We start from the raw sequence: 20,863 nt of genomic DNA on the forward strand, positions 1-20,863 counted from the left end.
TCACTCCCCGCAATGGTACCTGTGGAGAGAACATGAAAATGGTTACTTACCTGTGTCCGCTTTGCTGGTACATGGACTTTCCCCCTTCTTCTTCTGGAGGTCACATGTTGCCAGATTTCTTCACAGTCCTCCTCTCCCTGCTGCACAGCCTGCTCTGAATCTTCAGAACCTTGTGCCCATAGAAGCATATCCTGACGTCTGTCCAGGAAATCTTCAGTTTCTCTTATGCAACGCAGGGTCGATACCTGTTGCTCCAGACCTTGAACCTTCTCTTCCAATATGGAGACCAGCTTGCACTTTGTACAGACAAAGTCGCTTCTGTCCTCTGGAAGAAAGACAAACATGGCACATCCAGTGCAGGTCACAACAGTTGAACACTCCCCATCCATATTACCTTCCTACTATGAGCTTCCTCCGGAGATGCAGTAATTCCTCAGAGAAGTCGTTAGGGTGAAAGCCTCAGTGGGCTCACTCCAGGTGAACTCCCAGGCAAACTCCTGCTGTTTGCTGCTCTGCTGTTCCCCACTGCTCAGCTGGTTCTATAAGCACCGAGCCTAAAGCTCTTCCAAGCCTTCTTAGCGCAGCGGGCAGCGCATCAGTCTCAAAATCTGAAGGTCCTGAGTTCAAGCCTCAGAGAAGGCAACTCTTCTTGCTCCCTGCTTTAGATTTTCTAACGGAAATCAGAGAAAAAAATACTAGAGCTGAGTGGTTTCTAGACACCCTCCCATCCATCTAACACACACACAAAGACTTTTCTAACGGTACGTGTACAGTACGAGATTAGTTCAAAATTATTCGATTCGAAATTTCGGGAGCTATTTTAGACATTCAGTCTTCGGTGTCCCCACTAAAGCGCGTGAATTCGGCAGAGTGCATCCACAGTCCCGAGGCTAGCATCGAACGTCGGAGCGGGTGCACCGTGGGTCGCTATCCCACAGTTCCTGCAGTTCCCGCCGCCCACTGGAACTCGGGGTTACGCTCCCAGTGCACGATGGGGCAAAAACATTCTTGCGGGTGTTTCTGGTGCGTGTCATCAGGAAGCTCTGGCAGACAATCGTTTCACGCCTTTTTGGCATGCAGACGCCATACTGCTTTCAGCAGACGGTGCACCGCTTGCTCTCCTGCAACTATGAATCCGCCTCTCATTTCCTCTCCCCTCCCGATGTAATCTCTACTATCTACTCTTTCTCTTCCTCATCGAACTCTTCTGCCTCCAACTCTGCTCTCCCGCTGGTGCCACGCTTCCGAGCTTCTCCGGGTTGTCTGTCCTGGGCTCCCACCTCCGTGAAAGCCACAGAAGACCACCATTTCCCGCCTTTCTTCGGCTGCCACGAACCAAACAGCACTTCTTCCCCTGCCACAGTTTTGACCATTGTAAATACCTCGCACATTATCCAGCAGTATGTGCAGTCCCTGCAAAATGGGGCGAGGAAACGACGACGGTGCGATTACTATACTGATGAGGACATGGACAAAGATGGCACGGCGTGTGGCAATTGGGAGATCAGGGTGGTGCTGGGCCAGGTTCATGCCGTGGCAGGCCAATTCTGGGCCCAGAAAACAAGCAGAGACTGCTGGGGCCTCATTGCGTTGCAGGTGTGGGATGATTCCCAGTGGCTGAGAAACTTTTGTATGCGTAAGGGCCACTTTCATGGAGCTTTGCGACTTGCTGTCCCCTGCCCTGAAGCGCAAAGACACCAAAATGAGAGCCACCCTCACAGTTGGGAAGGGAGTGGCCATAGCCCTGAGGAAGCTTGCAACGCCCGACAGCTACCAGTCAGTTGGGAATCAGTTTGGAGTGGGGAAATCTACTGTGGGGGCTGCTGTGATCTAAGTAGCCAACACAATCATTGACCAGCTGCTATCAAGGGTCATGACTTTGGGAAATGTGCGGACCATTGTGGATGGCTTTAATGCGCTGGGGTTCCCTGACTGCGGCGGGGCAATAGACATAACGCATATCCCTCTCTTGGCCCCGGAACAGCGGGGCGGCCACTACATAAACCGCAAGGGGTACTCTTCCATGGTGCTGCAAGCCCTGGTGGATCACAAGGGACGTGGCGAAAGGGATGCACAAACAATCCAGTTGGGCCATTGCCCACAAGCTCACCCCAAGCAGCTTGGACTCCTGATGACTGTGATGCTGAGGTTCCTTAGACCCCTGTTCATATTTCAGACCTCAGCCGGTGCAGCATCCCTGCCCAACCACTCACCATCTGCCCCAGGAGAACCAGCTGGTGGGCTGCATCCACAGGCAGGTAGTTTATGCCACTCCCCTCAGAGCAGCAGCCACAGCTGTGCAGCTAATCCCCACATCTGGTTGCCGGGGATCCAGCTGGATTGTTTGTGCATCCCTTTCAAGACTTGCCCTCAACAACCTGGCAGCCCCTAGCTTTCTCATTGCTCTGTGGTTGTTTGCTCTGTGAAAGGGGCCTCTAGGAATTGGTATTTCCAGAGGCATTAAAGAATCATAAAGGAGAAGGAAAAGTTAATGCCTTAGAAAAGTCTGTGTGTCTGTGTTAGATGGATGGGAGGGTGTCGAGAGCAGAGTGGTTTCTAGTCTTTTTTCTCGGATTTCCAGTGGTAATCAAGGTCAGCGATTGCCAGCAGTTGACAAGAACATGTGAGAACAGTGGGGGCGGGAAATAAACATGGGGAAATAGTTTTACTTTGTGTAATGACCCATCCACTCCCAGTCTTTATTCAAGCCTAAGTTTGTATCCAGTTTGCAAATTAATTCCAATGATCACTACAAAAGGTTATCCCCACCCCACCCGGCTCTCCTCCTGGTAATAGCTCACCTTACCTGATCACTCTCGTTACAGTGTGTAGGGTAACCCCCATTGTTTCATGTTCTCTGTGTATAGGAGTCTCCCCACTGTATTTTCCACTGCATGCATCTGATGAAGTGAACTGTTGCTCACGAAAGCTTATGCTCCAATAAATTTGTTCGTCTCTAAGGTGCCACAAGTCCTCCTGTTCTTACTCATGGTGTTGTATCCCCATAGTGTGGCCATTTGGTGTCAGTCCTTTTAAATAAACAATGAGTTTTTTTCATAGAAACCATATTTTCCTCAAACAGACACAGGAGTAGATTAATCTACAAAGGGAAGGTGATTCCAAGGCAGTTCCGGAGGGAGAAGGGAACGTTTTCAGCATCACTAAATTATTGTGTTGTACCTCACACACACACAGAGTGACAATAAACTCAATTAACTGAGCTACCAACACACTGCACAGGAATGAAATAAACAACTTTATGTTCAAGGAGTGCATTTAAATAATATTAAAAATATGTTTTGGGCAACGCATGGAAAATTCATTGTATTGTACAACGCACTTGATATAGTTAATACACCACATAATATTTAATGAAGTTAAGAACGATGTGCTTATAAATTAACATGTTGTGCCATTTACACACGCACAAGACCTAGAAAAAACTGAATTATTTGAGCTTCCAACATTTCTACTTTCTCACAGCATGTTAGACCCCCTGCTTTAAATGAAATATGTCTAAAGGCCAGATGTATGAAAGAATTGTCTCGTTCTGTATTTCTTAGCTTTTATCTCAAAAGGTAATAGCCTCATAATCTCCCCCAAACACCCTGGGACCTCTGCAAATTATTAAAATGCCCCTGTTCTCAGCAAGGCCACGACAGTGACCCACAGCTAGAGTGTCTAGGCCAAGCGTTCTGAAAGAGGCAAGTCAAAGATTTTCTCTTTGCTTCCCTTGGCAAGGTCTGAGTGGGAAAACAAAATCCCCCACATGGAAAGTTTTCTGCTGAGAAACCAATACTAGTCTGTTTGGGGACTTTGATTTGAATGGATTATTATTATTCTCTTCTGATCTCTGAATTATTTCAGTTCAGTCTTTGTCCTCCAGATGTGTTGCAAGGTGTTGAATTGCGGGGGAGAGAGGCCAAGTCATGACGTCTCTTCCCCTCTTTCATAGTTTCTTCCAACTTCTTAGGAAGTTCCTCTGCTATGATGTGAGTCAAGCAGTGTCCATTGTCTCTGAGCTGTCTCGGAGGAGTCCGCATTGTACACGGTTCCTGGGAGAGTCCTTGGGAGCGTGGATACCTTCACTGAGCCAGCAGCGAGTCTGGCTCCTCCAGCGTCACACCGGAAAGGCTGGCGGTGGCCATTTCCCAGCCTCATCACATATTTCAGTGACGCACCCAGAGCAAAACTCCACCACTTCCCAGACAAGCCTAGCACACACCATCCACTCAGCCACTAGCCTTCAACAGATCACGACTTTTACAATGATAGCTCACCAGGCCGACTCTGTACAAATCGTACCTTGATTCTATGAGAGTGGTGACTATGGGGCTTCCAGGGTGCTGCTTTGAGCACAGCCTGCCACCCCTGGGCTGACACTGCAATGGAGACGTCCCCATAGAGTCCCTCTCTCCCGGGATAAAGATGGCAGCAGGGCTGGCCTGGGTCACCTGATGTGGGCTTCTGGAGCTCAAGCTGTGGGGCTGAAAAGTGGGGTGCAGATACTGGTGTTCCTGCTGAAGCCTGGGTTTGGAAACCCTCACCCCTCATGGGACCTCAGAGATTGAGCTCAAGCCCATCTGTCTCCACTGTCATTTTATAGCCCTGCAGCTGCAGCCCCAGAAGTCTGAGTCAGCTGCCCTGGGATCTGAGACAGGTGCCCTGGGTGTTTTAATCGCTGTGGAGACATAACGTTGGGATATGTCTACAGTGCAATGAATCACCCATGGCTGGCTGGTGTCACATTAATCAGGGTCATGTGGCTTGGGCTGAAAAGTTGCAGTGTACAAATACAAAGAAACAAGAGCAAAAACCGGTTGCCTTTACAGCTAGATAGCTATAGATACATGGCAAATAGCAACAAGAATCAGCATAGAGCTGGATCAAAAAAAATGAAAGATTAATCTTTGCTCTACAAATAACTACTGATAAATGGTAATATAAAAAAGGACCTGGAATTCCTTCATAATTTGACGGTTCTTGGAAGTTCCAGGCATATTGGCTAGAATTTTCGAGACACAGATTGTCAGAAAAACGTTAACACGCTGAGTGCTCCACCTGAAACAACAGCAAATACTGTTGCCTAGATAGATAGATACATTGCAAAGAGCAACAAGAATCAATGTGGAGCTGAATCTGCAAAACGGAAAGATTAATCTTGCAATACAAATAATAATGTATTAATTATTATTATTATTATTATGTCATATAGGACCATGAATTCCTTCATACTTTTATCATCCTCAGGATGTTGCTGTGAATTCAGAGACATGATTGTTTTCTGGAGCAGCCATTGCAGTTTCAAAAGGAAATGCAGGCAGAAAACAAAGCAGGGAGGGTTGTGATGGGGGCGCATGAAAGGAGAGGAGGCTTGTTCCTCTTGAGTTTTCTTTCAGTTTCTCTTGTGATCGTGATGGAGGAAGCAGAAGCTTAATTTGAGTTTGTCCCCACTCCCCTTCTTCTGTCGTCGGAGTGTGTCTTCACCAGGAGTGCTTCCACCGAATGAAGAGGGGCAGTGTGGGGGGGCTGAGAAACAGGGCTCTTCACTCTGCGCAGCTGCCCACTGGGAGCCCAGCTGCCCCCTGGGCTCTTGACTCCCCACCTCCTCCCTGCAGTGGGAGCCGGCCACCTGGGCTTCTTGCCTGCCTTCTCCCAGCCAGGAGTGGGGGCGGGGGCCAAGTGTTCACGCTTCTCGGCTCCCTGCGCTGGGAGCCAGGAGCTTTCGTGCAGCAGCCCCGCGAGGAGCCAGGCAGGTGCAGCCCCGCTGGGATCAGGGAGTGGAGGGCAGCCATGAAGGGAGCCAGCCGGAAGCCATGACATTGGCAAGACAGCCAGCAGCCCCTGTGAGTAAGGCAGTGTCTACACAGACACTGTGTTGTCCTAACGACCCCAACGTAATCCCCGTGCCTCTTGAGGAGCTGGAGTTACTATGTGGGTGTAGCACGGCACTTACATGGATGGGACAAGGCTGTAGTGTGCACCGTGAGGTAATTAGGACAACGTAAAATGCTGTCGGCGGGCCTAACTGTGTAGTGTAGCCCAGGTTTTAATCTCCTGCTGATGGGATATATGCTGGGTGCCTTATTTCCTTTGCTTAGGAGTGCTTGTTCTCACACCTATCTCCTTGCTTTCCATTCCAGTTCAGGGAAGGAGAGAATAACCAAGTCTTCAGGTATGAAAAGGCAAAACATTTCTACATGACCCTTCGCAGTCAGTGAAACCTGTGGTGGGAAACGTGCCCTTGATTTTACTGCATTTTTGGTTTCTTGTCTTGTTGGTTGCTCCCGAGGAGCTGGCAGGGAAATGTCCATGGAGAAGTGGAGTGGATGTGAGGTTTCTTGCTTACGAGATTTGCCTGCGTTTTGGCCTCATTGTGAGAAGGGCAAATTGGATGAGACATTGCAGCTTTTCTGATGCCTGTCTGAGTTTGGAAAGTAAGTTTTTTGTTGTCCTGTTCTTCAAAGGAAACTGAGGGAGTGGATATACACTGGCAGCTGAGAAAGCCTTAGAGGGGGAAATCCAAATCTGGGCACAATTGGTTTCTGTCGTAAATTGTAGTGTAGTGTGGTGGTTATCATGTTTGCTTGACACGCAAAATATCCCTGGTTTAAAACTAGGCAGAAACAGTGCCTTTTCCCCTGACTGATCACTTTTGGTCTTCCTCCATTCCAAGCGCTTTGCTGAAATACACCCGTATTTCCCACACTTTTTGTTCGTTATTCTGTCCTTTTACGGTATTTTAGGGTTGTAATTTAATTGCCACACAATTTTGCTCATGAATTAAAGTTTAACACAACATTTGACAGCCTTTTCCCATGCCCTCCTTTCTGTCACTTACAGGAGTTTACTTATGGGAATATTCACTGATTTACTGCACCGAGCATTTCAAAGGAAAGGTCAGAATCATCTACCTTGGATTCACTTTCCTTACTTCTTTCTAATTCTTTCTCTCACATAGATGGGGAAATCTGTGTTGGAGCAATTTAGCTTACCACTCTCTCTTTCTAGACGGAAGCTGACACAATTTAAAACTTGCCAATTTGCAAATATCTATGTGAAAATATTTCTTAAACCAATGCAGAGATCCTGGGCAGGGCTAGGGGTAAGGCAGATTAATAATTGGCTGTTCTTTATTTTGGTGCTTGCTAATTGGCCATTTGGAATTTTAATACAGGATGGCATTACAGCCAAAAGATAATCTCAACATGTGGAGAAGAAACGGTTATACGGGATAATGAATAATTTCTTGGTGTCACACCAAAAGTGATGCATTCGAGTATGAAAGAAGAACTAATTAATATCTTATGAGCATTTGTTATTAGTTGTAGCCATGCAGGTCCCAGAAAAGCTTGTCTTTGTCCCCAACAGAAGCTGGCCCAGTCAAAGATATTATCTCACCCACCTGTGCGTTTGCTCGCCACACTACCTGAGAAAAGCGGGAAGAGACTCAAAGCAGAGAAAATGGAACAAAGAAGTTTAATTCCTAGCTGAAAAATGGACCTCTTTGTCAGCTAGAGCCAATTTCAGATGATTCTGGGACCTCTTGTGGCTATTGCTGGTTTTGAAAAAAGCCAGGTATTATTTAGACAATATTGCTTCTAGTATATCCACTGAAGCAGATTTATGCTTCACGATTGCTGTGTATCCAAAGAGATTCATTCAATTCAGCACACAAGTGAATAGAGATAGGCAGCTGGAGTCAGCCAGTTCGACCCCTTCTCAAAGTCTTTGGTTTTTAAAAATGCCCCTTTTTGTGTTTATAAGGGACAGGGCACAAAATGGCCAGATAATAAGCTATTGGGGTGAAAGTTCTGAGGTTTTTTTAATTTGCAGTGAAGACTGAATGGAGAATTGTGTCGAGAAGTTTCTTTCCCTGACTGAGGGTGGAACCAAGGCAGCATCAACGAGACTCCTAACCAGTAGACCAAGGGTACTCAACAGGTGTACCACGGGCCAACTCTAGACAGCCAGAAATTTTTAATGGACCCTGAAATCTTTTTATTTACTTATTATTATTTTTTTTTTAAACTTATTTTCTCTGGAGTCTGGACCTTGATTATATCTCGACCAAGGAATTTGGACCTTGACAAAAAATAGTTGACTACCCCTGCAGTAGACCATAATGGGGGGTAATGTAGGGTTTTTTGGTTCAGCTTCTCTATGCTTTCTAAGGCTACTTTCTCTCCAATTTAGGAAATGGTCCATTCCCCATTTCAGAGGGGACAAGAACAGAGAGTGAAGGAACCCCTGTGCTCATAACCTGAGCTCAAGCAAAAGCATTGAAACAAGCTCAAATTATGATTTAGGTTCCTCCATCAGACTCCCAAGAGCAACACAAAAGAGGAACAATCCTCCTCTGCTTTCATTTACCCCACCGCATCCCTCTCCGCTTCTTCTTCTGCCTACCTAGTGGCTTGTCCAGGGAAACCACACCGCTGATTATAATTTTGGCATAGAAAGCCAGGGAGGGGATTTGCTTCCACTTGACATGAGCAGATAGCATTCTGACTCAGTGTCTAGAATCAGGTTTCTCAGTTTCGGCTGCCTCCAGTTTGTTACCTCTGTGCAGGCAGGAAGCAGCCAAAGTGCTGACCCTCGCGTCACATTGGGTCTGGGATCATGATGTTTTGCAGAGCATCGGAAAGTCCATGTTTTATCTCTTTGTCCTTCTCGGTAAGCCGGACCCTTCCCCACAAATGGTTTCGTCTGACGCTGGAGGGATCGAAGTACCTGCAGCTTTCCTTCACTCATCTTTATTTTCCTGCATTTCTTGTGTCTTGTATTTCTGTGCCAGGGAGCTGGCAGGGAAATGCCCATGGGAAAGTGAAGTGAAAGTGAGCTTTCTTGGTTTGGAGCTTTCCTGTTGTCATAAATATAAAGGGAAGGGTAAACCCCTTTAAAATCCCTCCTGGCCAGAGGAAAAATCCTCTCACCTGGAAAGGGGTAAGAAGCTAAAGGTAACCTCACTGCCACCTGACCAAAATGACCAATGAGGAGACAAGATACTTTCAAAAGCTGAGAGGAGGGAGAAAAACAAAGGGTCTGTGTCTCTCTGTGTGATGCTTTTGCCTGGGACAGAACAGGAATGGAGTCTTAGAACTTAGTAAGTAATCTAGCTAGGTAGGCGTTAGATTATGATTCCTCTAAATGGCTGACAAAATAGCTGTGCTGAATAGAATGAATATTCCTGTCTGTGTGTCTTTTTTGTAACTTAAGGTTTTGCTTAGAGGGATTCTCTATGTTTTGAATCTAATTACCCTGTAAGGTATCTACCATCCTGATTTTACAGAGGTGATTCCTTTACTTCTATTAAAAGTCTTCTTGTAAGAAAACTGAATGCTTTTTCATTGTTCTAAGATCCAAGGGTTTGGGTCTGTGGCCAGGAAGTGGGGTGCAAGGGTTGGGAGGATTTGGGGGGGAAGGACATGTCCAAACTACATTTCCCAGTAAACCCAGATAAAGTTTGGTGGCGGTAGTGGAAAATCAAGGGTAAAATAATTTTGTACCTTGGGGAAGTTTTAACCTAAGTTGGTAAAAGTAAGCTTAGGAGGTTTTCATGCAGGTCCCCACATCTGTACCCTAGAGCTCAGAGTGGGGAAGGAACTTGACATGGTGGCAGAGTGGTGGGATTATCCTGAAATCCTTTTGAGATCAATTTGAGATTTTTTGAACCAGAAAAACAGATTTTAAAACGGAAATATTTTTTTTTCCTTTGGGGCTGCTGGAAAGGAAGTCCAACTGAAAGCAGCTAATTTTTTCTCTGTTTTGGAGCAGAGACAAAAGGGAATAACCTTTGTGAATTGCAGGTTTTCTTTGCCTGGAGAAAGTAAACATGTGTCAAGCAAACATGATAACCACTACACTACAATCTACGACAGAAACCAATTGTGCCCAGATTTGGATTTCCCCCTCTAAGGCTTTCTCAGCTGCCAGTGTATATCCACTCCCTCAGTTTCCTTTGAAGAACAGGACAACAAAGAACTTACTTTCCAAACTCAGACAGGCATCAGAAAAGCTGCAATGTCTCATCCAATTTGCCCTTCTCACAATGAGGCCAAAACGCAGGTAAATCTCATAAGCAAGAAACCTCACATCCACTCCACTTCTCCATGGACATTTCCCTGCCAGCTCCTCGGGAGCAACCAACAAGACAAGAAACCAAAATGCAGTAAAATCAAGGGCACGTTTCCCACCACGGGTTTCACTGACTGCGAAGGGTCATGTAGAAATGTTTTGCCTTTTCATACCTGAAGACTTGGTTATTCTCTCCTTCCCTGAACTGGAATGGAAAGCAAGGAGATAGGTGTGAGAACAAGCACTCCTAAGCAAAGGAAACAAGGCACCCAGCATATAACCCATCAGCAGGAGATTAAAACCTGGGCTACACTACACAGTTAGGCCCGCCGACAGCATTTTACGTTGTCCTAATTACCTCACGGTGCACACTACAGCCTTGTCCCATCCATGTAAGTGCCCTGCTACACCCACATAGTAACTCCAGCTCCTCAAGAGGCACGGGGATTGCGTTGGGGTCGTTAGGACAACACAGTGTCTGTGTAGACACTGCCTTACTCACAGGGGCTGCTGGCTGTCTTGCCAATGTCATGGCTTCCGGCTGGCTCCCTTCATGGCTGCCCTCTGCTATCCTACCATGTTTTTCTCTGTCTCTCCTCTAGTATGTTGGTCATCACACACACTCTGTCTCTGTCTCTGTCTCTGTCTCCTCTCCTCTCCTGGTGCCAACGATGACCAGGCCCCGGGTGCCTGGGCCCCATTTCCCCCCTGTGCTCCATCTCTTCCTGTATCTGCCTCGCCCCTTCTCCCAGCCCACACTGCCCACCGCTGCCTGGATGATTTCCCCCTCTCCTCCACTGCACCCCCCTCTGTGGGGTCCCTGCCACTCACCGTCTGCCTCCTCTCCTCCACCCCCTCCCCCGCTTCCCCACGGGTCACTCTGGGGGCCGGTTTTCTTCACCATCTTTGTGCGTGATCTGGAGGATGGGATGGATTGCACCCTCAGCAAGTTCGCAGATGACACTAAGCTGGGCGGAGAGGGAGATACGCTGGAGGGTCGGGATAGGGTTCAGAGTGACCCAGACCAATTAGAGGATTGGGCCAAAAGAAATCTGATGAGGTTCAGCAAGGACAAGTGCTGAGCCCTGCACTTAGGAGAGAAGAATCCCATGCACTGCCCCAAGTATGGCATGTCCCCACCCCGAACCGACCCTCCCGGAGCATCCTCAATTCCACGAAACAGCTGTTCTGGGGTGGGCAGGAAGTGCTGGGAAGGAGAGTGGGGAGTTGCTCAGTGGGGGTGTGTCTCTCTGGGTGGGGTCTGTGTGTGTTTATGCACAAGCTGATTGTGATGTCACGGATGCCAACAGCCTTTATCTGGGTCGCTTGAACGAGGCCCGCTTTGACAAAGGGGTTTAGGCACCTAAAGAAGTCCAGAGGTGCTTTGTGGGACTGGCAGAAGTGCCTGACTCAGGTGCCCAATTCTGATGCACTTTCCATGGCACACGGGCACGGCTGAAAACCAGACCAGGCCCATCCCTGCCCCAAGGGCCACCCCGTTTCCTCCCTCGCTAGCCCCTCCTTGCAGGAAACCCCGCTTTTGCTGAGAAAGCCTCAATGTCCTGCAAAGCCCATTCGAGTTGCTCCTTGAGTGTCGCCGAAGGGTCACTGGAGAACCTGCCCCATGTCCCATCCCACCCCGAGCACATGAGGAGATTGGCTCAGCAATTCTGACAGCCCACAGTGTCTGCGAGGAAGGGACTGAGAATAGGGCTCAAACGGAAACGCCCTCTTCCTTCCCCACCTCACAGCTTGTGGGGCTGCCAGAAAACAGGCAGGAATCGCCGTCAGGACAGAAAGTAACTGAGACTTAAGAAGCAAGTTTGCCTGGCTGAGGAGAAGCCCAAAGCGTGGGCCTCTGGGGCCAGAGCCCTGGGGGTGAGAACTCACTGGGCACAATGTTACTCCAGGGGGCCTGGTTCCAGGATCACCTAAACCCAGGGCTTGGGGTGCTGGAGGCCTTTGCCCTGGTGTCTCAGGGCAACCCCTGGGGATTACTGCAGCTGGCCTGCATTGTGCTGGATTAGCACCGTCTGTCCTGGTTGCCAACAGCTGAGGGGTAGCTCAGTGGTTTGAGCATTCGCTAAACCCAGGGTTGTGAGTTCAATCCTTGAGGGGACCATTTCGAGATCTCGGGTAAAAATTGGGGTTTGGTCCTGCTTTGAGCAAGGGGGTGGACTGGATGACCTCTTGAGGTCCCTTCCAACCCTGATATCCTAGGATGCAGTAGAGCACAGCGGAGTGGTACACTCGCCTCCATACTCCAGACCCCCGGCGGGTCAGAAGCTCCCAGAATTGCAGCCTTTTGTATGCGCTGCAGGGTGCTCTGTCCCGAAGAGGAAGAGTTACAAAGGTGTCTAGAGGCTTTTGTAACTCGGACAGAGCCCAGATGTTGGCAGGCGAGAGGGAACCTGGGACCTCTGGAGCTTAGTGCAGGAGCCTCGACCACAGGAGCGAAAAGCCAAGAGGCTGTTAGCTAAGGCTCTCGAGCAGACTCCTTTTCTCTGTGTCTCCAAGTGGTCCTGGTGCCACGAGATGGGCCAGAACCCCACAGCCAGGACATATGTGGGTTCCCCCGACCAGGGCAGGGATGGGCCTGGTCTGGTTTTCAGCCGTGCCCGTGTGCCATGGAAAGTGCATCAGAATTGGGCACCTGAGTCAGGCACTTCTGCCAGTCCCACAAAGCACCTCTGGACTTCTTTAGGTGCCTAAACCCCTTTGTCAAAGCGGGCCTCATTCAAGTGACCCAGATAAAGGCTGGCTGGAGTTGATCACCCTTGACGAGTGTTTCTTTTCAGCCCCTGGGAGATATTCCTACACACAGCAAGGGATGCTTTCCATGAGCACGGCCAACCAGCATCATTACCATCGTCATATGGGAGCTGCTTGTTAATGAGGGGCTGGGAGTGCGCTCTTCTTCCTGCTCTTCTGGGCTTCCTTTTTCCCACTTCCCCTTCGTGTCAGACGGCTCCTTCTTCGTCCCTGCAGCAGAAAGAAACATTCTTAACATTTTGTTTACAGAGGATGGAAGTTGGGCCCAGAGCCCTGAAGCGAATTGCCCAGGGTCAGACTGAAGGTTGTTGGTTTTTATTATCTTTTTTGGTTTTATCTTCCCTTTTGGTTCTATCCCTGGAAATTGCCCCCGACTAGTCTGCTGAAAGATAAAATCATCTAAATCTGCCTCCAAAGAACCTGACAGGCTGAAGCAGGAGGAGACCTGAGAGATGGCCACTTTCAAATCAAAAGGGAACGCTGAGACCTGCCTCTTGCCACACCCGCCCCCACCCGTCCCGAGGAGAAGGAGGCGCCGACCTGTCGTGTGCGATCTAATGAGCAGGGAAAGAATCTGGGAATTACCTTCTGTAAAAACTCATCCTTTTGTTCCTCAAACACCTGTGGAAATAGCTGATTCAAGAAGTTGCTGACAGAGATATGGTCCACGTCTCTCAGCAGCTCCTTGGGTCACCAGCCGTTGTCAACCAAGCCAGTTGGCAGACTGACGGCAGGGCAAGAATGCTGACGCCGAACACTCTTTGCTGTTGGCCTCCGTGACATCACAATCAGCTTGTGCATAAACACACACAGACCCCACCCAGAGAGACACACCCCCACTGAGCAACTCCCCACCCTCCTTCCCAGCACTTCCTGCCCACCGCAGAACAGCTGTTTCATGGAATTGAGGATGCTCCGGGAGGGTCGGTTCGGGGCGGGGACATGGCATACTTGGGGCAGTGCATGGGATTCTTCTCTCCTAAGTGCAGGGCTCAGCACTTGTCCTTGCTGAACCTCATCAGATTTCTTTTGGCCCAATCCTCTAATTGGTCTGGGTCACTCTGAACCCTATCCCGACCCTCCAGCGTATCTCCCTCTCCGCCCAGCTTAGTGTCATCTGCGAACTTGCTGAGGGTGCAATCCATCCCATCCTCCAGATCACGCACAAAGATGGTGAAGAAAACCGGCCCCCAGAGTGACCCGTGGGGAAGCGGGGGAGGGGGGGGAGGAGAGGAGGCAGACGGTGAGTGGCAGGGACCCCACAGAGGGGGGTGCAGTGGAGGAGAGGGGGAAATCATCCAGGCAGCGGTGGGCAGTGTGGGCTGGGAGAAGGGGCGAGGCAGATACAGGAAGAGATGGAGCACAGGGGGGAAATGGGGCCCAGGCACCCGGGGCCTGGTCATCGTTGGCACCAGGAGAGGAGAGGAGATAGAGACAGAGACAGAGTGTGTGTGATGGCCAACATACTAGAGGAGAGACAGAGAAAAACATGGTAGGATAGCAAGCAACTCACCTCCTGGAGTCATCTGTCATGAAGCAGGACTTCATGTTTCCTCTGAATTGTGTGGGGGTGCCTCAGTTTCCCCTATGCAGTTCTTAAGGATCTAGGGGGTGGGGTAAGGGTGTATGATCATTGCAGAGCTCTGGAGGGCAGGTGTGTGCAGGGGTCTGGACACAGAGAATGGCCGACACCCTCTTTCCTGGCACCTGATGCCCTGGGCCGTTCCCCCCTGCAAGGTGAGAGCTAAAGGGTTGGAGAACAAAGGAATCGGGTGCCCTCCTGGCCGGGGACAGGGACAAAGCCCAGAGGAGGAGGGGCTGGGGGGAGTTTCAGTTGGGGGCTGGCTGGGACATGGAGTGAAGGGCAGACGGGGTTGTCTGGCTCACTGCCCCCCAAAATGGACCCGGCTGAGGGGTCCGGTTCTCTGCACCTACAGGCTCTGTGTTAGACCATGTCCCTGTCGTCTAATAAACCTCTGTTTTCCTGGCTGGCTGAGAGTCCCGTCTGACTGCGGAGTTGGGGGGCAGGACCCTCTGGCTTCCCCAGGACCCCGCCTGGGCGGACTGGCTGTGGGAAGCGCAGGGAGGGGCAGAGGAGGCTGAAGTCTGAAGGAGGCTGAAGACGTGTTGTGCGTGTCGTGTTGCATGTGTCGTGTGACGTGTTGTGTGTGTGACTTGTGTGTCGTTTTGTGTGTGTGTGACGTGTTTATGTGTGCGTGTTGTGGTCCATGTTGAGTGTGTGTGTGCCATGTTGTATGCCGTGTTGTGTGCATGTGACGGTGTGTGCCGTATTGTGTGCCGTTTTGTGTGCATGTTGTGTGTGTCGGTGTCATGTGTTGTGTGAGATATTTGTGTCTCGTGTTGTGTCTCGTGTTGTCTGTGTGTGTGTCGTGTTGTGTGTGTGTGAGTGATATTTTGTGTGCGATGTTTTGTGCATCGTGTTGTGTGTGTGTGTCACGTGTGCCGTTTTGTGTGTCATGTGAGGGGTTGTGTGTCGTATTGTGTGTGGGTGTCGGTGTCATGTGTGATTTCTGTGTCACGTTGTCTGCCGTTTTGTGCGTCTCGTGTGTGTGTGTGTATGTGTCGGTGTCGTGTATTGTGTGTGATTTTTGTGTGTCGTGTTGTGTGCTGTTTTGTGTGTCATTTTATTTGTGTGTCATGTTGTTTGTGTGTCGGTGTCCTGTGTTGTGTGTGTGTGAGAGACGTGTTTCTGTATGTGTGACGTGTTCTCTCTGTGTGTGTCGGTGTCGTGTTTTGTGTGTGTGATGTTTTGTGTGTGATGTGTATGTTGTCTTGGGTGTCCACACAGGGTAATGCACAAAGCATTCCCCTCATGGAGGAAGAGTGACACAACGTGGCCACTCAGGAGTAACACACAAACAATCCCTCCCTCCCCGGAGCAACAGTGATGTGTGTGGCCAATTCAGGTCATGCCCAAACCATTTCCATCATGGAGAAAGAGTGACACCAGGTGGCCAATCCAGATAATGCACAAACCATTTCCCTCACAGAGCAACAGTGACACCGGGTGGCTAATCCAGGTATTGCACAAAGCATTTCCCTCATGGAGCAACAGTGACACTCGGTGGCCACTCACGGTAGTGCACAAATAATTTCCTTAACGGAGCAACAGTGACACCGGGTGGCCAGTCAGTGTAATGCACAAATCATTTCCCTCCCGGCCCAACAGTGACACCGGGCGGCCCCTTGGAGTAACACACAAATCATTTCCTCACGGAGCACCCGTTGCACAAACTGAGTTTAATAATAATAATAATAATAATAATAAAGAAAAAATAGTTTCACTAGAAAAGGTAGATTTTCAGTGATTATAAGGGATAGCAAACAGAAGAAGGCAGATTACTAAGCAAATACAAATACACACACATACTAAGCCTAAGATCTTAAAGAGACTGGATTCAAGAAGTCATTTCCCATCCTAAATGTCTTTTGGCAACTTGAAGAGTTTCTGTAGCTTAGACTTCCCGTTGTTTCTCTTTACAGACTAGACTCCTGTCTTAGTCTGGACTCCCCCCTTCTCGTTTCCTTTGTCTCTTCAGGTACTTTCAGCAGCCTTTCTACTGCCCTGCATGATTTCCGTCCGCTCCGACTTCTCCATGGCTCCCGAGACCTCACCTGTGGGAATGCACACCTACCCGGGTCCTACAAAGGGAGACGGCACCAGGAGAGCAGAGGAGAGAGAGCGAGTTGGCGAACACACGAGAAGACGGCGAGTGCGGACGAGGAACTGGAAGCGCCGACCTGGCAGCCGGGTCTGCAGCGGGCAGAGAGCGGAGGCCTGGTTCCGCCTCCGTGGAAAGAGGCCCAAGCGGCTCAGGCCCCTCCGGCCGCGTTCCCCTCCGGCGAGAGCTCCGGCACCATTCCTCGCCAGAGCCGCTGCGAGAGCCGAGCCGGAGCCCTCGCTCCCCAGCGCTCGACGGGGGCTAGGAATCTCGCCCTCGGCCCTGCCGCCCTCTTCCCTCCCGCCCACACCGGCCCCACGCGCCGCCCAGAGACCGAGTTCCCCCGACCGTCCCCGCTCCGCTCTCGCCCCCGCGGGGGGTCGTCTCCGGGGTGGGATTTCGGTGTCGTGTCCTCTGCCGTCTTGTGTGTCGTGTGACGTGTCGTATGTCATGTCGTGGGTGTGTGAGACGTCGTGTGTGTCAGTGCCGTGTGTGAGAGCCGCCGTGTGCTGTGCGTGTGTGCGTGAGTGTGTGTCGGCGTGTGTGAGAGACGTGATTGTGTGTGTGAGACGTTGTTTGTCATGTTTTGTCGTGTATGTGTGAGACGTGGTTGTGTGTTTTCTTGAGTGTTTTGTTGAGTGTGTGATGTGTTGTGTGTCCGTGTTGCTGTGATTTTTGTGTGTGTGACAGGTTGTGTGTCATGTTGTGCATGTGCGCGTGCGACGTGCAGTGTAGCCGTGACATGCTGTATACGTGCAACGCGCAACGTGCCTGCGATGCGCACTGTGTTGTGTGTGCAACATGTGACGTGCTGTCTACAACGTGCAACAGGCTGTGTGTGATGTGTTGTGCATGTGACATGTAAAGTGTGACGTGCAACATGCTGTGTGTTCCACATGCAACGTGTCAGTGTCATATGTGTGTCTCAATGTCGTGTGCCATTTTGTGTCGTGTGCCATTTTGTGTCACGTGTCATGTTGTGTGCGTCGTGTCTGTGACATGTCGTGTGTGTGCGTGCGACGTGTTGTGCATGTGCATGTGCATAGTCAGACAAGTGCGTGACGTGATATGTGCGACATGCGACAAACTGTGTGTGCGAAGTTGTGTGTATGCGACGTATGTGCAACATGCTGTGTGTCTTTGAGTGTGTGTGAGACGTGTTGTGAGATGTGTTGTGGGTCATGTTGAGTGTGAGACGTGTTATGGGTCGTGTTGAGTGTGTGAGTGTGTGAGTGTGACGTGTTGTGGGTTGTTGAGTGTGTTTTTGTGACATGTTGTGGGTCGTGTTGTGTTGAGTGTGTGTGTGTGACATGTTGTGGGTCGTGTGTGTAATGTTTTGTGTGTGATGCTTTCTGTGTCGTGTTGTGTGTGTGTTTGCATCGTGTGTATTTTTGTTTGTCTTGTTGTGTGCCATTTTGTGTCATCGTGTGTGTGTGACGTGTGTGCGTCCACGCCTTCGATGTATTGTGCGTGTCCGTGTGGGAAGTGCGAAGTGGGATGGGTCAACTTGCCACCCCCTTCCCCAACACTTTAGCCCCCTGTCGTAAACATGACCCTACCCCCACTCCAGGGTGCTACTGACACTGAAACGACCTAAAAGACCCCCGACTGATCACTATTGGCTGCACCCCATTGCCACCCGCACTTCTATGCTGCTGCTGGCCAAACCCTCCAACCAAAATCTAAACCCCACCCCCTACCCGGAACCCAACTGGAACCCTGACCCCATAACCTGCCCCCCAACTCGAAACCCCTGAACCAAAACTGTAGCCCAACCCTCACCCCAACCCGAACCTCCAGCTCTGAACCCAGCCCCCCGAAGCCTGACACCGCTTTAAGCCAGAGCCCACTTCCCCATTCCCACCCTGGGCAACAACAGTGCAAACCACACCCTCCTGCCCCCCGCCCAGGGATCCTGCTTCTTACCACCCCTTCTTTGGAAATGAACCTTTTCTTCACTTGCATCCCACACACCTTCATTCTCCTTTGAGGGCTTATTTAGTGACAGGGGTCTACACAAGGCAACTCTTTGCTATCACAGCGTAACAGGACACAGAGACGTGAAAACAGTGCAAACAACATTCCACGAGTTTTCAGGAGGTTTAAACACCCAATACATTTGAACATTTAACAGTCGCTTTGATCTCTACTAACACACACATCCATGGTTGGTAGGCTCTGTTTGCTGCGGTGGATCCACTGGGGGTTGATGTCATGGGGGTTGAGTGAAAACCCACTAAATTGACAGCAGAGCGCTCTCCAGTCGCCGTTGGGACTGCGCCAGGAACGGCAGGAAAAAGGTAAATTGACCGAAGAGCGTCTCCCATCGACCCAGCCCAGTATAGACAGAGCAGTAAGTCGACCGAAGCGACGTCAAATCCAGCTCTGTTATTCACGCAGCGGGAGCAGCGTAACTTAGGACGACTTCCTGCGGTAGGATAGAGTCATAAATAGAAAGGGAAGGCTAACCACCTTTAAATCCCTCCTGGCCAGAGGAACTGGGATTGTTTACTCTACAGAAGAGAAGAATGAGGGGGGATGTCATAGCTGCTTTGAACTAAATGAGGGTGGATCCAAAGAGGACGGATCTAGACTATTCTCAGTGACAGCAGATGACAGGACAAGGAGTAATGGTCAAGTTGCAGTGGGGGAGATTTAGGTTGGATATTAGGAAAAACTTTTTCACTAGGAGGGTGGTGAAATACTGGAATGGGTTACCTTGGGAGGTGGTGGAATCTGCTTCCTTAGAAGTTTTTAAGATCAGGCTTGAGAAAGCCCTGGCTGGGATGATTTAGTTGGGGATTGGTCCTCCTCTGGGCAAGGGGTTGAACTAGATACCTCCTGAGGTCCCTTCCAACACCGATATCCTAGGATTCTATGATCATTTGGCCAACAACATGCAGCAAAGCACCCAACTCAGTTGCATGAATGCTCTATAAACCACTCCTCAATTATACAGAGACACCAGCATATCTCCCCAGCTCTCAGCCTTGCACCTCAGAAATGTACCATCTTACACGGCTCACGGCCTTCTCTTGAAAAGTGTAAGCTCATTAATTAGTTCGCCACTTCATCAAAAATAAAGGGGACATGCACCAGCCTTTGTCATGTGAGCAACTTTCCCAAGCACTTTGGACAAACTCAGGAGTAAGTATAAAATAGTAAAATAACTTTATTAACTCCAGAAAGTTAGATTTTAACTGAGTATAAGTATTGGTCACAGAGGTCAAAAGTGTTTACATAACAAATGAAAACAGACTCCCAGTCTAAACTCTAATTTGAATATACTAAGCAAGAATTGGATCAAACAGCTTTTCTCACTCACTGGTTGCTCCAGGCAATGTTGAGATCTGAATACACAGACTGAATTCCCTCTCAGCCTGGGACAAATCTCCGCAGCTCAAATTCTGAGTCTTCCAGACAATCTTCCAGGTGTTGAGATTGGGGAAGAGACAGGCCACGTGGGGGTGTCTTTGACTCTCATACATATTTTTTCTCCAGCTGCTACGTAGATTCTTGCCGTGATGCTGGGGTTAGTTAGCCCCCAATATGGAGCAGCAGTTTGCCTCCTGCACCTTGTGGTAGGCATGTCACAGCTCCTTCACTTTCACCCCGCACGGCAGTGTGTCCCTGTCATGGCCCCTTTCTATCATGCATCACAAAATCTGCGTGCGCACCTCGGGAGTTACACCGCAGAAAGCTGCTTTCCTGTGCAGAAACTTGCCCGTGTAGACAAGGCCGCAGAGGGCTTCCATAAGAACGCACGACAGGTCATAGACTGGGTCAGACCAATGGTCCGTCAAGCCCAGTGTGCTACCTGAGAGCGACCAGTGCCGGATGCATTGGAGGGAAAGAACAGAACAGGCTTGTTGACCTGCAAGGTGAGGGTCTTTCACCTTTATATTTAACTTCATTGTTGTCAATTCCTACTTATCCTATATCTAACTACCCCTCCTCTGACGTCTCTAGGCAAATCAGGTGTGAACCACTCCTTTGACACAGACGTGTCCCAATCCAGCTGAATTGAGGCAGAATTTGGGCCAATGTCAGTTTGGAAAAGGCCTGCTTCACCCAGCAGGTTTCTCAAAGTATCCGCTGCTGTGAACCGCATGTCGTCTGGATGTGCGAACTCCAAAGATAGCAAACATGAAAAAAAAAATGCAAAGCCGGTTCTGAGGTTTCCAGAGCCAGGCCTGAGGGTTAAAGAGCTGTGCTCAAAAGGACAAGGGTCTCAGCAGCTATAAAAAGAACTAGTTGCAAAAACAAAACAAAAATTACATGGAAAAAAAACAACCAAACAACAACCACCCAGAAAAACTCCTATCACTCGC

At 49.6% G+C, this 20,863-nt stretch overlaps 1 non-coding gene across 1 annotated transcript; it reads left to right on the forward strand.

Annotated features, from left to right (window-relative positions):
- The first annotated feature begins 569 nt into the window (after positions 1–569).
- TRNAL-CAA (transfer RNA leucine (anticodon CAA)) lies at positions 570–642 on the forward strand. Its single transcript has one exon. It is a non-coding gene; the product is annotated as a tRNA-Leu (tRNA).
- The last annotated feature ends 20,221 nt before the right edge of the window (positions 643–20,863 follow it).

Source organism: Caretta caretta, chromosome 28 (genome assembly GCF_965140235.1).
Source record: "Caretta caretta isolate rCarCar2 chromosome 28, rCarCar1.hap1, whole genome shotgun sequence".
NCBI classification, from domain to species: Eukaryota; Metazoa; Chordata; order Testudines; family Cheloniidae; genus Caretta; species Caretta caretta.